The sequence below is a fragment of the Sitophilus oryzae genome, unplaced genomic scaffold, assembly GCF_002938485.1.
Source record: "Sitophilus oryzae breed Bouriz unplaced genomic scaffold, Soryzae_2.0 scaffold_1616_pilon_pilon, whole genome shotgun sequence".
In the NCBI taxonomy this organism is placed as follows: Eukaryota; Metazoa; Arthropoda; class Insecta; order Coleoptera; family Curculionidae; genus Sitophilus; species Sitophilus oryzae.
Genome location: NW_022146299.1, coordinates 305,158 through 320,039, shown reverse-complemented (window position 1 = coordinate 320,039; position 14,882 = coordinate 305,158).

Below are 14,882 nucleotides of genomic sequence, written 5' to 3'. Positions count from 1 at the left end.
AAATTATAATAATATCATGGAATCATTAAGGGAACCAATAATGCTTCATACAGTGTTACTTACGGGACTCACAGCGAGACGATCTTCTTAATATGGAACATAACATTATCCATTCTAGTAGCCTTCCTAATATTCGGAAGAAATAGGATAGCTGTAGCAACGCCACTATTTCAGGCAGTACACAGTAAGCCAATCATGTCCAATGTAAACCAGACGCAATTTCTTGGAACAGGGCTTGCTATCGCTTCATCGATATTATCCTCTACTTACACAATTTCGTTTTTGCTACTAATATAGCGAAAACCTAAATATTTAAAAGAAGGAAAAATAGACGTACTGAAGACGACAAAGGGGGCGAAGAAGAGGGCATAGAAATGGCGAATATATCAGAAGGTAATGTAAAGGTAAAATACTCTTTCAAAACGCATGATAATAAAAACCTATTGCATTTATCTCCTGGGGAAAGATTGAGTGGCGATGTAGATTATAGAGATAAAAATGACACCTAAAGCACATCACATTCCCAAAATGGTGGGACTTTCGTGAGGTTAAAATTTTATTTCAGAACTAGACCCGTTGGTCTTAAATAACTGCTCGGACGAGTATTTGTTAGTGATTTGTTGTTATTTGATTCCTGTATTCAACGTCTACGTGACATATTTTTGGCTAGATGCCATTATTTTTTTAGAAAGCCCCTTTGATTGTTTTTAGAGGTACTAGTCTGAATTGATTATTCTTTTTTCCCGAGTCAGAAAACGCCAGAATATCCCATTTATTTATAATTATGGTTCAGTAATAAAAGAAAAAATAAACTTGGCGACTAGTTTGCTCAAATGCTATGATACTGTTGGTCTCTGTTTTGTGGACGTAATTTATTGTATATGTTTCCATGTTTGACAAAACAGTGTTATTAAAGCACGCGACTTTCCAACAATCTTTCACACTTAGAGATAAAGGACATGTCATGTAGGTAATCGCGATTAAGAGAAAAGCCAAATAAGGTAATGATCTTTTTTCAAGAAGAATTGATGAAGTTCGCCGATATATACTATATATATATTTTTTTTCCTTTAAAAAAAAAAAAAAAAAAAAAAAAAAAAAAAAAAGTTATAATAAATACTTACGTTTCTATTTTTGCTGAAGTACAAATAGTTGGAGGCTATTTTTAAATATAAAATAATAATTACAAAAAAAAAAAAAAAAAAAAAAATAATAGTAATAAGTAAAGTCATATTTTAATTCTTTATTTTATATATAAATATTAAGACACCTAGCAAATTTAATTTAAACACTATCAATTTTTAATTTTTTAGCAAATGCATTTTTCGAAAAATTATTTAAGATAAAATTAATCTGTAGATATTTGCAATGAAAAAGTCAATGATCTAGCTAGAAAAAAAAACAAAAATTATTATTCTGTTTTAGATATTAAAGATAAGAATAAAATATAGACTATCTCTTTACTCTTCTCATGAATTATTGTATTCACACCTGCCGATACCACAATCAACACTAAGAAGTCGAAGGAAGAAATGAGTTGCTGTCTTGAAACACGTACTAACCACACCAGTGAGATGAAACTTCCCAGCATCACAAGCTCTGTTCAGTTGAGCAAATATTAAACACGCCGCTCGCCTTTTTGCCTCGAATTTCAATGGATTGGAGATGTATGGAAATTTTGGATACGGATATGGAAGCAATAACTAGCCTGGAGAAAAAACTAAATTGGTTGGTTGGATAGTACTAACCACTGAACCCATAATATAACGCCGAGAGAAGCCAGAAACAAGAAATATTAACAAGTAAATTTCGCTTGGTTCGAATGAAAACAGTACACTAATGAAGAAAAGAAAAAAATCGTCCAGTATCGCTGATCCCAGCAATTTCAAAAGGCCGTCGGCCGTTTGACATTGAAACCAAGCGCACGGACGAACAGATGTATACAATGAATAAGAAGGCAACCAGTCAAACAAAGGCAAGAAGGCCAGTGCTAGCGGTGTGCGATTAGCTTAACTGATTATGAGTTAGGGTTAAAGCTTGAAGCTTATGTTATTGTTGAAACGGACGCAATGCACCAGGATGCCAGGAGACATATTTTCAGTACGGGTGGTATCGCGTAGGACCTTTTGTTTGTACGGATTAGAAGAGTAGACATGATTAAAAATATTATATTTTTTTCGATTTTGCATGAGTCGCAAGAAAATCTTAATAGCTTATATGCCACATGATTTTTATCGCTGGGGACCAGCTCTCCAAGCCCGAGGGATATGTCAAGACTTAAATAGCGTCCAAACTTGGGTTTACATCAATTTGTAAATAGATCATGTAAATATAATTTCTAGTAAACCAATTATGGTAAGATTCAAAGGGAAATCGTTCGCGTGATAACGTTGACCTGAATAATGTTCTTAAATAAACATTGAAATTATTAAACAATTAACATCAGGTCGAGTTTGTAGGCGTGATGTTTCAGGGCTAGCTCGTACTAAATATCGGTGATGGAAATATACAAAGGATGATTTCTGAGGCAGTACCCTCCGATAATTGGGACGAGCGGAAAACTATAAAATGGTGTGCTGAAGACAGAAGGAGGTAGTTAGTTAGTAAGTTAGTCCATCGATGTGAGTCGCATTATTATGTTTCAGTTAATCGCGTTATTCAGTCCGTTAGAAGAAGACAGCGCAGACTGAAGATGTTTCTGTAAGTATTCTTTAAACTAAACGTTAAGTACATATAGCATTCAATTTCTGTATTATACTTGTGAATTATTTTTTTTTTTTTTTTTTTTTTTTTTTTTATATTATTTTTTGATTGAGAGAGAGAACCTGGTATAGCGACCCTAGCAAACAACCCCCAGCTAGATCGCGACAATATACAGGGTGTTTCATAAAATATGACCACTGAGTAATCACTATTCTGCTTAAACTGCTTGACGTTTAAAGCTGATTTTTGGTAAACGAATTGACTGTGGGATGTACAGGTAGCGACTAAGAGTGGGTTCTCAGAATGCGCAAATTCCAACGAGATGTAACTGCCCCTCAAATATTACAATATTTATATTTAAAAAACGGCTAGTCTTTTGGGAAAACGATTGGACACGCATAATTTATTTTGTTTTTTTACATATTTGAAATTTTTTAAAAAATTAATACAGGGTGCTTCCAAAAAAGTTGAGTAATTTATTAACCACTATTCTGCTCCAGTTTGTAAGTTAATGAAAATTATTAATAAAAAAATATTTTTGGCAAATGTGAGAAATTTTTATCCGAGTTTGTATGTTATTGAAAATTCTTGCTTTGCTTTAATCATCACCATTACAAATTAAATAAATTCATGCGAACGAAGTCGCGGGTACAACTTAACAAGTTTAGCTAGAGACGTGAGAAATTTAAAATAAGAGACGCCCCCCCGATGCGCAGTGGAAATCCCACAAATTTGCTTCAATCAGATTTTTCGTAGCGTAACTGCATCTCTTAACTGCTTCCGCCGAATGCGTTCTCTCTATATCGTGTGCGCGACCGGTGACCTATCCCCAAGTCTCTTCCTATATTATGTCAAAACTGTAATGCTAGGTTTAAGTGTAAACATTAAACTTCGAACCTCTAGTGTGTATGTTGGTTTACTTATTGAAGAAATTATCACTACACATTTTTCTTATATTGCTACTTTTTGACGCAAGTGTACAAAATCAGAACGAGAGAGCTTCTCGCCGTCGGAGTTCAGATGCCACCTGTACACTGCTACGGGCAATTCTTAGAATCTACGCGATACGAGGGAGTGTAGGCGTAGTAGATCGATATTATAGATATTAGACGACAGTGGCGGCATTTTTGGCTTTTTTATATACGCAATTTGTACACAGCGCTTATTTGTAAAACCAACCCCCGTGTTTTTAGGATAGGTGTTCTTAGATAACAATACGATATTAGAAATGTTATGACACCCTGGAAATACTACCACGGAGCACGTCATTGTTGCAACTACGTTAATACGCCTGGCGGTGATCGCCTCATATTCTTTCAGATATTTAGCAATAAAATAAAGAAACCTGTTATTTTTAAGCTGTTATTTTAAGCTGTTTTTTATAAATAACTATAACAGTTTCAACTGTTATCTAAAAATAACAGTTTTGCCCATCACTATCTATATATGTTTTTAAAAAACAAATCCGTTTGTGGGTAATTATGAAGGGCAGATCGTTTGCTGATACTGTTCTCAGTTCAAGGATCTTTACGGTGAGATGAAATACTAATACTCTTTGACTTTATAACGTAAACTATTTATTTATTTATATGTATTTATATGTATTTATGAATAAATTATTATTATTATTATTATTGAGCCAGAATGTATTCTGTCCTCTACACACTTATCAATGTGGCGAATTAATGTTTTACTGTGGTAACACCAAAAGTTGGTGTTTAAAATCTTTAAATTAAATAAATTTGATAAAGCACAAATACAAGAAAATGGTGTTTCATTTATACAGACACTCTAGTACAGATTTCGTGGAATGTTTTCGATTGAAATCTATATATTGAAATCTGCCCCTTTCCTTTTCTTTAACGTAGACACATTCAGCTTTTTCTGCCAAATTTCTAATGATAGGGTAAAACTTATGCAATGATCATGATGACCTGATGATGACCTTCGTTCTTACATTAGACTATAGATATATTACATAGTAATTATCCAGAAACGATCCCGGATCTCCCTTTTTTCCGGAGATATCCGGGAAAAAGATGGTTTCCCGTATATAATGTATAAAAAATATTCGCATATATGATGTCCAAGAAAAGCATTATTACATTCATCAGCTTGTATTACTGATTCGTCAAATTTTAACACAGAATGTTTATTATTTGTTAGTTGTTCTAGAAACAACTGACAAATCCATTTCAATGTCCCTATTTTCAGTCATGCAAAAATATTTGTAATTAGTGTTTTTTTTTCAAAGTCTGTAAAGTTAATGTCTTCTATAACCGTTTTTAATTGTATAGTTATTTCACAATGTGTGAAATAGTTGTCCGTATTTATTTCTTCACAATTTCTTGTAAAAATATGTCTAACTCCTCGCTCAAATTAATGTCTGATGTCTAGTTCTTGGTTGCATGTTTGTATTTAAATTCTCAACAAAATGTTTATTATCTGTTTTAAAAATTAATTTTTAACACAGATAATTAAATACGGATTCAGTTCATTTAAAGTTACTCAGCGAAATAATTTTGTAGTAAAAAAATATACCAGAATAGAATGCCGAGTTCAGGGTTTTTCAGAGTTCACTTGAACTCAGGTTTAACACGTTCACTGTCCTATGACCCATATATGGGTCGTAAGACCATTTACCTGTTCTGCGAATAATATATGGGTCGTAAATATATGTCTTGTTATAGCGAAATATTAAAATGGACGTGTCAGTAAATTATTGATTTTTAGAAGGACCCTGGAGAAAAAATACATTTTGGTAAAAAAATCAATATACAGGGTGTCCCAGAGACACCCTGTATATGGAAAAAAATAGATATGGAAGATTATTGATTTTCTGCAAAACAGGGAACACAATATGCTTGGTTGCATTCAGGGCAAATAGTTGATACTTTTTTAGTTTTCTTATATGCTTCTTTTGACGTCAAAGTATTTCTCAATTTAGTATAGCACCCATGATAGCGTTTTCTATATATTTTGTCACCATCACTTCGGAGTAGTTCCTCTAGCTTGTACATTCTTTCTCAGATTTTTTTTCTTTTTATCTTTTCATCTGTTTTTAGACTCATATTTCATAGGACATCCAGAGTTATACAAAATAAAAGTCAAGTGTTCCACAAATGATTTCAATAGCCAATTTTTTATACCAAACCAAATACTTTCGAAGACAAGTGTAATAACTAGATAAATGGTTAGATATATTAACCTAAACCTAACCTAACCTACTCCCTGCTTTCCTGTGTTATAATCTAAAACAACTAAGGGTTTGACTTTATCTTGTCCAGTTCTTTCCCATAGGCTTTCATTTTTGATCATCATGGCACGTGGACAGGTTATGGACGTTGATCATGCCACTTGAAGAAAGTGATGAAATTATTTTGCTTGGCAATTATCTGTTTTTTTTACAGAATCTCAGAATTCTCTTTTACGACTACTGGTCGATTTATAGATTGAAAACGTTGCGGTTCGACGCTCGACGTTACGGTCGGTAAAAAGTTCGTTTATACGCAGGATGTTTTGTTGATTATACATTTTTCGGTTGTTGTTGCGGTTGACGTTTTACGTCAAAAGTTAACCAACTTTTAACTTCGACAGGAACGTTGACCTTGAAACGTTAGTAATAGCCAATAGAAATAATCGCAACCGCGACGTCGAACCGCACCGTTTTCAATCTATAAATCGACCTTAATAGATGGGACAAAAGACGTAGATCGTACGTCCTACGACCCCCTTAGGGGCATACATACAAATTTATACGGTGACATATGACAGGTAGCGGAAAGCTACCATCAGAACCGTGAACGTGTTAAGGTTGTCGCCCACATGGCCGTCACATCCCATCCCGTTCCGGCCCGTCTACATAGACACACCCATACATAGACTACCGCACATTAATGATGTGCAGTCGATACTTTAATCTTAAGTATCTGATACTTTGATACTTTCAATTTTCAATACTTTTATAGATAGCAGTAGGAGTGCTCGTTGATTATATCAATATCAATAAGAAAACTTTTTTGTATTTATTATAGTGATATAAATAAACTGGCTGATACGTGCCCACTTCGCTGTGCATAAAAAAATATATATTTCTTTATAAATCAATGTTGGTATAGAGTGTGAGTCTTTAAAGTGGAATAAATTCATTATATTAAACACACAACTTAAACAAAATGCTTGAACATAAAATGTATCAACTTGAACATTGAACATTTGACATTTCTACATAAATGTTTCTAAAAAAGAGGATCGTGAAATAAAATAGCCAGATTTGGAATAAGCTCCTTCTAAATACTGCAAGCTTGCGTCTGGCCATTTAGATTATGAATGATATTACTACTGATTATTATTAGTAACATTTGGTCACCAATAATGCTCGCCTAAACGAAAACGTTGATTTCTCTAGCCATTGAGTATATATAGTTCTCTCTCAATCAGCGTTTGCTTTTTCTGTCCAATAACGACATTTTTGTAGATGTATCGCGACCATCTTCAGTTCGTTCCAGTACAATCTGCAATTTATACGGATGAAAATGTGGATGCTTAAGTATCCGTATTGCTGAATACTAACAAATTTTATTTTCTATTGCAATCTATTTGGACGGGTTATTAGAATTTTCTTGAACGTTCAACGCAACATTGAGTTTAACACTTTTGGATAATGCAATTCTTAATGCTCTTAATTTTCATAGGTATGTCGTTTGGCACTTTATATGGGGGCTACAAAAACTCTCATAATTTTCGGAAAAATATATTTATATACAGGGTGGTCAGAACTGTATTCCGGAAACTTCGGCAGCATATTCTGCAGATACCGTGAGATAAGTAAAAAAGTTCGTATAAATGTATATCCTAAAATGCTTAGTTTCGGAGATACAGGGTGTAGAAGTTTCATTTTTATTTCAAATTTTTCCAAATAATTTATGAACTAACGTTAATATTTGGATGAAAATTGGTGAGTTTTTTAACATGAGAAATTTGATTTTGATGTCGATATGACTCCTACTTGTAGAGGGCGCCACCTACATATTGTTTAACTGGTTTGAACGATAATAACTTTTCGTTCGTACCTGCATAAAACTACTGATTAAAAAAATATACATTTACGAGGTTTTTTACGTAAAAAAGGTCTCTTAGTAAACATCGCTACGAGTAATAGTTCTCGAGATATTTGGAATCGAAATTATCAATACCTGTCATTATTGTTATTATTTATTATTATTATCATTGACATATATTAAACATGTTGACTAAATAGTTATTAGACTGAAATCATAAATTTGAAATATTTTTGTGCCAAAAGTTCAACAGAAACTGTTTTATCATCATTTTTCGCAGAAAAATTTATGATTAATTTAAAAAAATAAAAATTTCCCAAATTTATTATTTCAGGAAGTCAACGGCCTAGCTACGTTAAAACACCGGTTCCCATTAGAACACCGAAGTTAAGTGACGTAAGGCGATACTGGTGGATGGACGGGTGACCGGTTCGAAACTCTGTATCGTGCTGTTGTCCAAGGGAAAAGTGTAAAATCTATTGATACACACTGCTCATTCACGCCGGTTCGAGGCCGGATGAGATCGGATATCTCGTGAGTAAGAGTTGATTTATACACTTCCTAAGTCGGTAGGCCATTGACCATGATATGGCCAAGGACCGCGATTCGGATTCACCGTAAACAAAGTAGGCCCCGTCCAGATTAGCCCTGGCAGCAAAAAAAAAGGAGACGTTAACTGAAATCTTTATCTCTATTATTTCAGTGAAATAACTATCTACTCAACGTGTTTATTTTTTGTGAATAATGACAAGTATTGACTATTTCCATTCTAAATATCTTGAGAACGGTTGCTCGTAGCCATTTTTACCAAGAGACATTTTTTACGTAAAAAGCTACGGCCAATGTATATTTTTTCACTCACTAGTTTTATAGAGGTACGGACGAAAAGTTATGACTCTTCAAAATAATTAAAACACATGTAGGTGGCGCCCCCTACAAATATGAGTCATATTGATATTAAAATCAAATTTCTCATGTCAAAAAACTCACAGACACCAATTTTCATCCCAATATTGACGTTACTTCAGAAATTATTTGAATAAAATCGAAATAAAAATGAAAGTTCTACACTCTATATCTCCGAAACTAAGCATTTTAGGACATACATTTATACGAACTTTTTTACTTATTTTTTTCTGTAGTATATGCTGCCGAAGTTTCCGGAATACAGTTCGGACCACCCTGTATATTATCAAGAAATTATGTTTTTTAACTAAAATCTAAAAAAAATCCAAATTTTAAAAAAAAATTCTCGCCAAAAAAACCTCATATCGTGTTTCTGGGATCGAAATGTACTAGCCCTAAAAATATTTCCACTTATTTAAGACTCACCTTGTATAATGTGCTGTTACAGACATGTAGTTTTCAGTAGCACAACTCCTCCACGTGTCAGATTCACATACTTTGATTTTGCTATGTGGCATTTTTCAATATATCTACATATCGCTGTGGCAATAGCGCTCTACTAAAAATTGTTCTGCTGGGAAGCTGACAAGTAGGATACAACGCAGCAACTAGAAATTTCCACCCTGTATCTTCTACAACTGAAAAAGGCTGCAAATATTTAATGATCATTTGTAGAACTTTTTGATTTACATACATACATACATACCGCCATTACTCGATGACGAGTATTTGACACGCATCAGAAGATGGTCACGCAAGGCGTTTTCTTTCATGAGCTTTTCTGTGACTGAAAAGCTCAAGAAAAACTTTTTGATTTAACTGCTTGGTTCGAATAATTGAGGCCGACCTTATATTAAAGGATGTAAGTCTAGCCTGTTTTGGAGCATTAGGACCAAGGCGACCATCGGCCTGAAATTTAGATTTTTTATTTCTGAAGTGTTCTGTGTTTCCTTCAAATTTCTTGAAGCACTTCTTAATGTTCTTTTTAAAATTCTTAATGTTATTTTTTCCTTCAAATAATCTTGAAGCACTTCTGCTATTGATTGTGTTTTTTTGCCTGTTTAATTAAGACCTTTTTGAGCTGATATTTGCAACGTGTTTGAAACAGAACTGCAAGATTTAGATGTGGAAGGACCTCTTGAAATAGTGTTGGGACCGCTAACATCATCTGTGACATGATTGTCTTTTTCCTACTCCTGTGTTTCATCTTCTGATGATTCACATTGCTCAACATCATTACTTTTTTTTTTGAGAGGGGTAAAAAATCTTTTAAAGGCCTTACCGACCTGGTGTTCTGGTGGTCGGCGTGTGTCGGATTCGAATTTCCTGGAGTTCGCCTACCGACTAAAAACTGCCCCTCCTCCGTTTCCTACACCTCTTATTACGGAACTGCTCTCGCATTACTTCATAATAAGGGTTGTCTAGTAATCACTCGTCCCTAATCTTCTCTTCCAAGATATTTTTAACCACACCATATGCTCGGCTCCAGCCCTCAGGTGACTCCATTAACTCATCCATCATGCTTCGGGCGTTGAAAGTTTTGCCGGTTTTATTCATAAAAGCTAATCGATAATCTTCCCATCTCGGACACTCCAACATTGCATGGTCTCGATCGTCAGGCTGATTACAGTATTTGCACTTATCAGATTCTCTCCTGCGAATCTTGAATAAGTAGGCATTGAAACATCCGTGACCGGTGAGTTACTGCGTAAGAAAGTAGTGCGGTTCTCCATGGGTCCTCTCTGTCCATCTTCTTAGGTCCGGGATTAGTTTCCTCAACTGCTCTCCTTTTAGTCCATTCTCTCATCTGATTTGCCACTGCCTCATAACCTCATTCTCTAACTCTAGACTTCCTTATCCTACGTATCTCTTGGCTCTCTCTTTGATTTTTAGGTCAATCGGCGGGATGTCCGCCAATACTCCGGCCGCTAGTTCCGATACTGTCCTGTAAGCAATACAAATGCGCAGATTTACTTGCCTTTGCATTGAGGCGAATTTTTGCGTAAACTTTCTGTTTTCGGTGACTGTGTGCCAGATTAGCGCACCGTAGAGCATCTGTGAATGTATGACCGATGCCAGTATTCTTGTCTTTGAGGCTATGGGACCCCCGATATTCGGCATTATGCCGTTTAACGCGCTTAAAGTTTTTCCAGCCTTTTCCAATCAACATCATTACTGGTTTGCTATCTGTCAACTAAGAAAGATTGCAAAAAAGACATTTGTTTGTCATATCGTCACATCTTTTTTTTTCTGATTCACTACTTTTATATGTGTCTTCTGGGATCTTGAAGAGATTTTCGATAGGTGTCCCTCAGCAATTACCCAATTTCGTAGGAATGAATATATCGTTTGTAAGAATGGAATTCATGGGACAGTATTAATTCCTATATAAATTATGACAAAAAAGGGAAGACAGTTTCGAGAAAGTGTGTGTTATCATCTTTTACGTACACTATAATTTTCTTCGTTAAAGTAAAAAGACGCTCTAACGACATGTTTTTGGCCAATATCTCAAAGTTTTATAAAATAGATTTATCTTGTTTTGTCCGATCGCTCCTCAGTTGTTAACGAATGGGTGTTTATATTAGGTTGGCAGTCATATATTTGAGTAAGTAAACTGCTTGCATTCCTGTTGGTAGACGCCTTTTTCTTGAACGGCCTGGAGAATCTTTATTTCTTCAGTGCTCGTACAAATTTTCTGGCAATTCCAGACATTTAATTTATTTATTACAGCATTTTTAATTACATTCGAGTTATTTAATTCTAGATTATATTATATACACGAGCCCAGTCGCATATGAATTGGCCCAAGGAGATATATTAACACAATGTTGCAATTCTGAACTAGTTTTTACTTATTTAAAATAACTCTAACTAGAATAACTAAAGTAATTTGATACTATATACTATTAACAACTAATCAATAATATTTGTTGCTTATTTTAATTATTGTAATGAAAAAATAGAAAAAAATAGTTCAAAAGGTCTGGCGCATATTAATTGGATCAAAAGCTGCCATACCCTTACCATTGAGTGCAGCCACCTTTGTTTCAAAACAGCATCGATTCTCCTCTGCACAGTGTTCACTAATGTTTTGCAGTATTCTGGTTGAAAATTATCCCAAATTTCCTGAAGTTTTTGCTTCAGCTCGGGGATAGTGCGCACTGTAGAAGTTCGGAGTGCCTTTTTCATTTGGTGCCATAATATCTTAATTGGAGTTAAGTCCGGGCTACTTGAAGGCCATTCTAAAACAGGCATATTCATTTCTTCAAACCATGACTGGACAGTTCGAGCAGTGTGGCATGCTGCGCCATCCTGTTGAAATATGAATCCTCTTGGTAGTTGAATCACTGGATTGGACGGTAGCAATTGTTCTTGTAAAATTTTTTTGTATTTTGACATTAACGGTGCCATCAATAAAAAAAGATGCCCAACTCCTTGTGAAGACATGCATCCCCAAACCATTACAGATGCAGGATATTTTACTTTTTTTAAACAGTCTGGGCGATATTCTCCCCCTTGCATTCAGATAATTCGACTCAGTGAATCGCCCACACAGACTTCAAACTTGGATTCATCACTCCAAATGACCGAGTCCCATTAATGTGGTAGCTGATCTGATTGATGTGGCTTTTCCTTTGCCGAAAATAAAAATGTGATATTCTTGTGATAAGTTTGAATTTTCTTTGTTATTTAACTTACTTTGTAGAACCCATATCCCATTTTTTCAAACTTCTCAAACAAGTGTCTTTTGAAACTCGTCTATCAATTGCCTGTGACCATTTTACAGCTATCTCTCTCGATCCAGCTTTGCGATCTTGTTTGATAATTGGACGAAGAGCCCGCTTGTCCCTTTCTATGATCTTAGAACGACGGCCGGTTCTAGATTTTGCTTGGATATTTCCATTATTTTTGAATAGTGTGATAATATACCTCACTGTGCCTTGAGGTATGCTTAAATTTTTTGCAATGTTGTGTCCAGAAACTCTGGATTCTGTGGGCAGCAACAATGGAATTTCGCATATCATTCGATAACGCCTTTCCGCGAAACATTTTTGCAACAAATTGACGTAAGAAGCTAAATTGACTACTAAGCAACCATATTGTTATTTTTTGTTTTTCCATGGCACGCTTAAAAAATATATCCGATTTCATCGCGTAATCATATTTTTATCATGTTACACGAGATGGTACAACTGATATGCGCCAGAAAATATTTTTTTGTTTTTTTTGTAGTAACTGAAATAAATAACAAATATTGTTGATTAGTGGTTAATAGTATATAGCATCAACATCGTGAACAAAAAGATAAATTAATTTTTTTGGTCCAGTTCATATGCGACTGGGCTCTTATATACGAGCGATTTTCTGGCATTTATTGTATCTTCTCAGTTTTTTACTACATCTCCTTGTATCTCGTATTTTGTTTTCTAATCTTTTCCTCCAGGGCGAGCCTTTGTCCTCTGTTTTCTAATGTTATTGTCTCTGTTGGTGATTCTGTGACTCTTTTCTCATATACTGTACTGTTAAAATAAATAATAAATAGTTTAATTTTTTTTTCTTAAACCTTTAGATTATATCCATATATTTTTTTCCTTTTCTTGGGTATGAGGTTTTTTTATTAAATTGAAAAATGGAAACTTTTTTTATGCGACGTTTCGCTCCAACATAGTGGGCTTTTTCAGGCACTTTATTCTAAAAACTTGAAGCCGCCTTGCTAGCACCAGTCTGTATGAGTCTAATACAGACGGGCACTCACCCTGTATAAAACCTAGTATTTTATGCATCAATACAGAAAAAATGCTGCAGTTGTTGCACGGCATATGTCAAAATGTGTGTGTTGCTTTGTTATTGGGCATGCTAAATAATCGAAAATGAGTTTATACAGAATTAGCATGTGAGAGCCCCCCCGTTTTAGAGAGAGGCCACTGACGTCGAGTTGCCTTGGTTCGGTTCCTCGGGCGCCATCCCAATGTTTAAAGTGTTTGAGAGAACACTAGTGCCACTACGGGTAGCTTTTATACAGTGGAGATACCAGGGAGTGATGAGATGAAAAGAAAATAAAACACACAATTAACTATAACGTAACACTAGGCTTTTATTTAACTAATCAATTATGTACAAAAATAATCCAGGAAGGTTTACGTCCTCGAATCGTAACCACAGTGAAATAAAATGTATATCTAATGATCCGTAAAGTAAAGTTTACAATAATAAAAATAAAGTAAATATTTAGTACCTCGCAGAACAAAATTTACACTAACAACCGTGTACCTCTAGAGTTTTGATCGACTATTCCCGATATGTAACTCTCTGACTGGTTCTATCCCGTGAATTAAAAACGCGTTCCCGCAATGACGTTCTATAAAATAAAGCGACGCGAGTCGAATCTAGTGGTGTCCTAATGAACACGGACACGTAAGTACCGGAGCAACATACTCTGCTATGACGCGATTCTCGAAACGGCGGCGACGTCGTTTCGGGCGTCCCGATGGTCGCAGCTAAACATTTCTTGGAACGGCGTCCGTTTTGACAACGTAACACGAACCTCGGATCGGCGTCGACGTTAAAAGCGTCCCGTGATATACAAACGCGAGTCCTGGATCGATCGCAAAATTAACAGCGTCCCGAGGGATATACAAACGCGAGTCCTGGATCGATCGTAAAATTAGCAGCGTCCCGAGGGATATACAAACGCGAGTCCTGGATCGATCGCAAAATAATCGGCGTCCTGTGGGATAATCACACACGCGAGCCCCGGATAGATCGCGAAATTAACAGCGTCCCGAGGGATATACAAACGCGAGTCCTGGATCGATCGCAAAATAATCGGCGTCCTGTGGTATAATCACACACGCGAGCCCCGGATAGATCGCGAAATTAACAGCGTCCCGAGGGATATACAAACGCGAGTCCTGGATCGATCGCAAAATAATCGGCGTCCTGTGGGATAATCACACACGCGAGCCCTGGATAGATCGCGAAATTAACAGCGTCCCGAGGGATATACAAACGCGAGTCCTGGATCGATCGCAAAATAATCGGCGTCCTGTGGGATAATCACACACGCGAGCCCCGGATAGATCGCGAAATTAACAGCGTCCTGTGGGATATACACACACGCGAGCCCTGGATCATGAAATTAGCGACGTCTCGGCGAGTTGTACGTCGTTTCGAGAAACGCAGGCCGCACACACACCGCCCGGTCAGGAC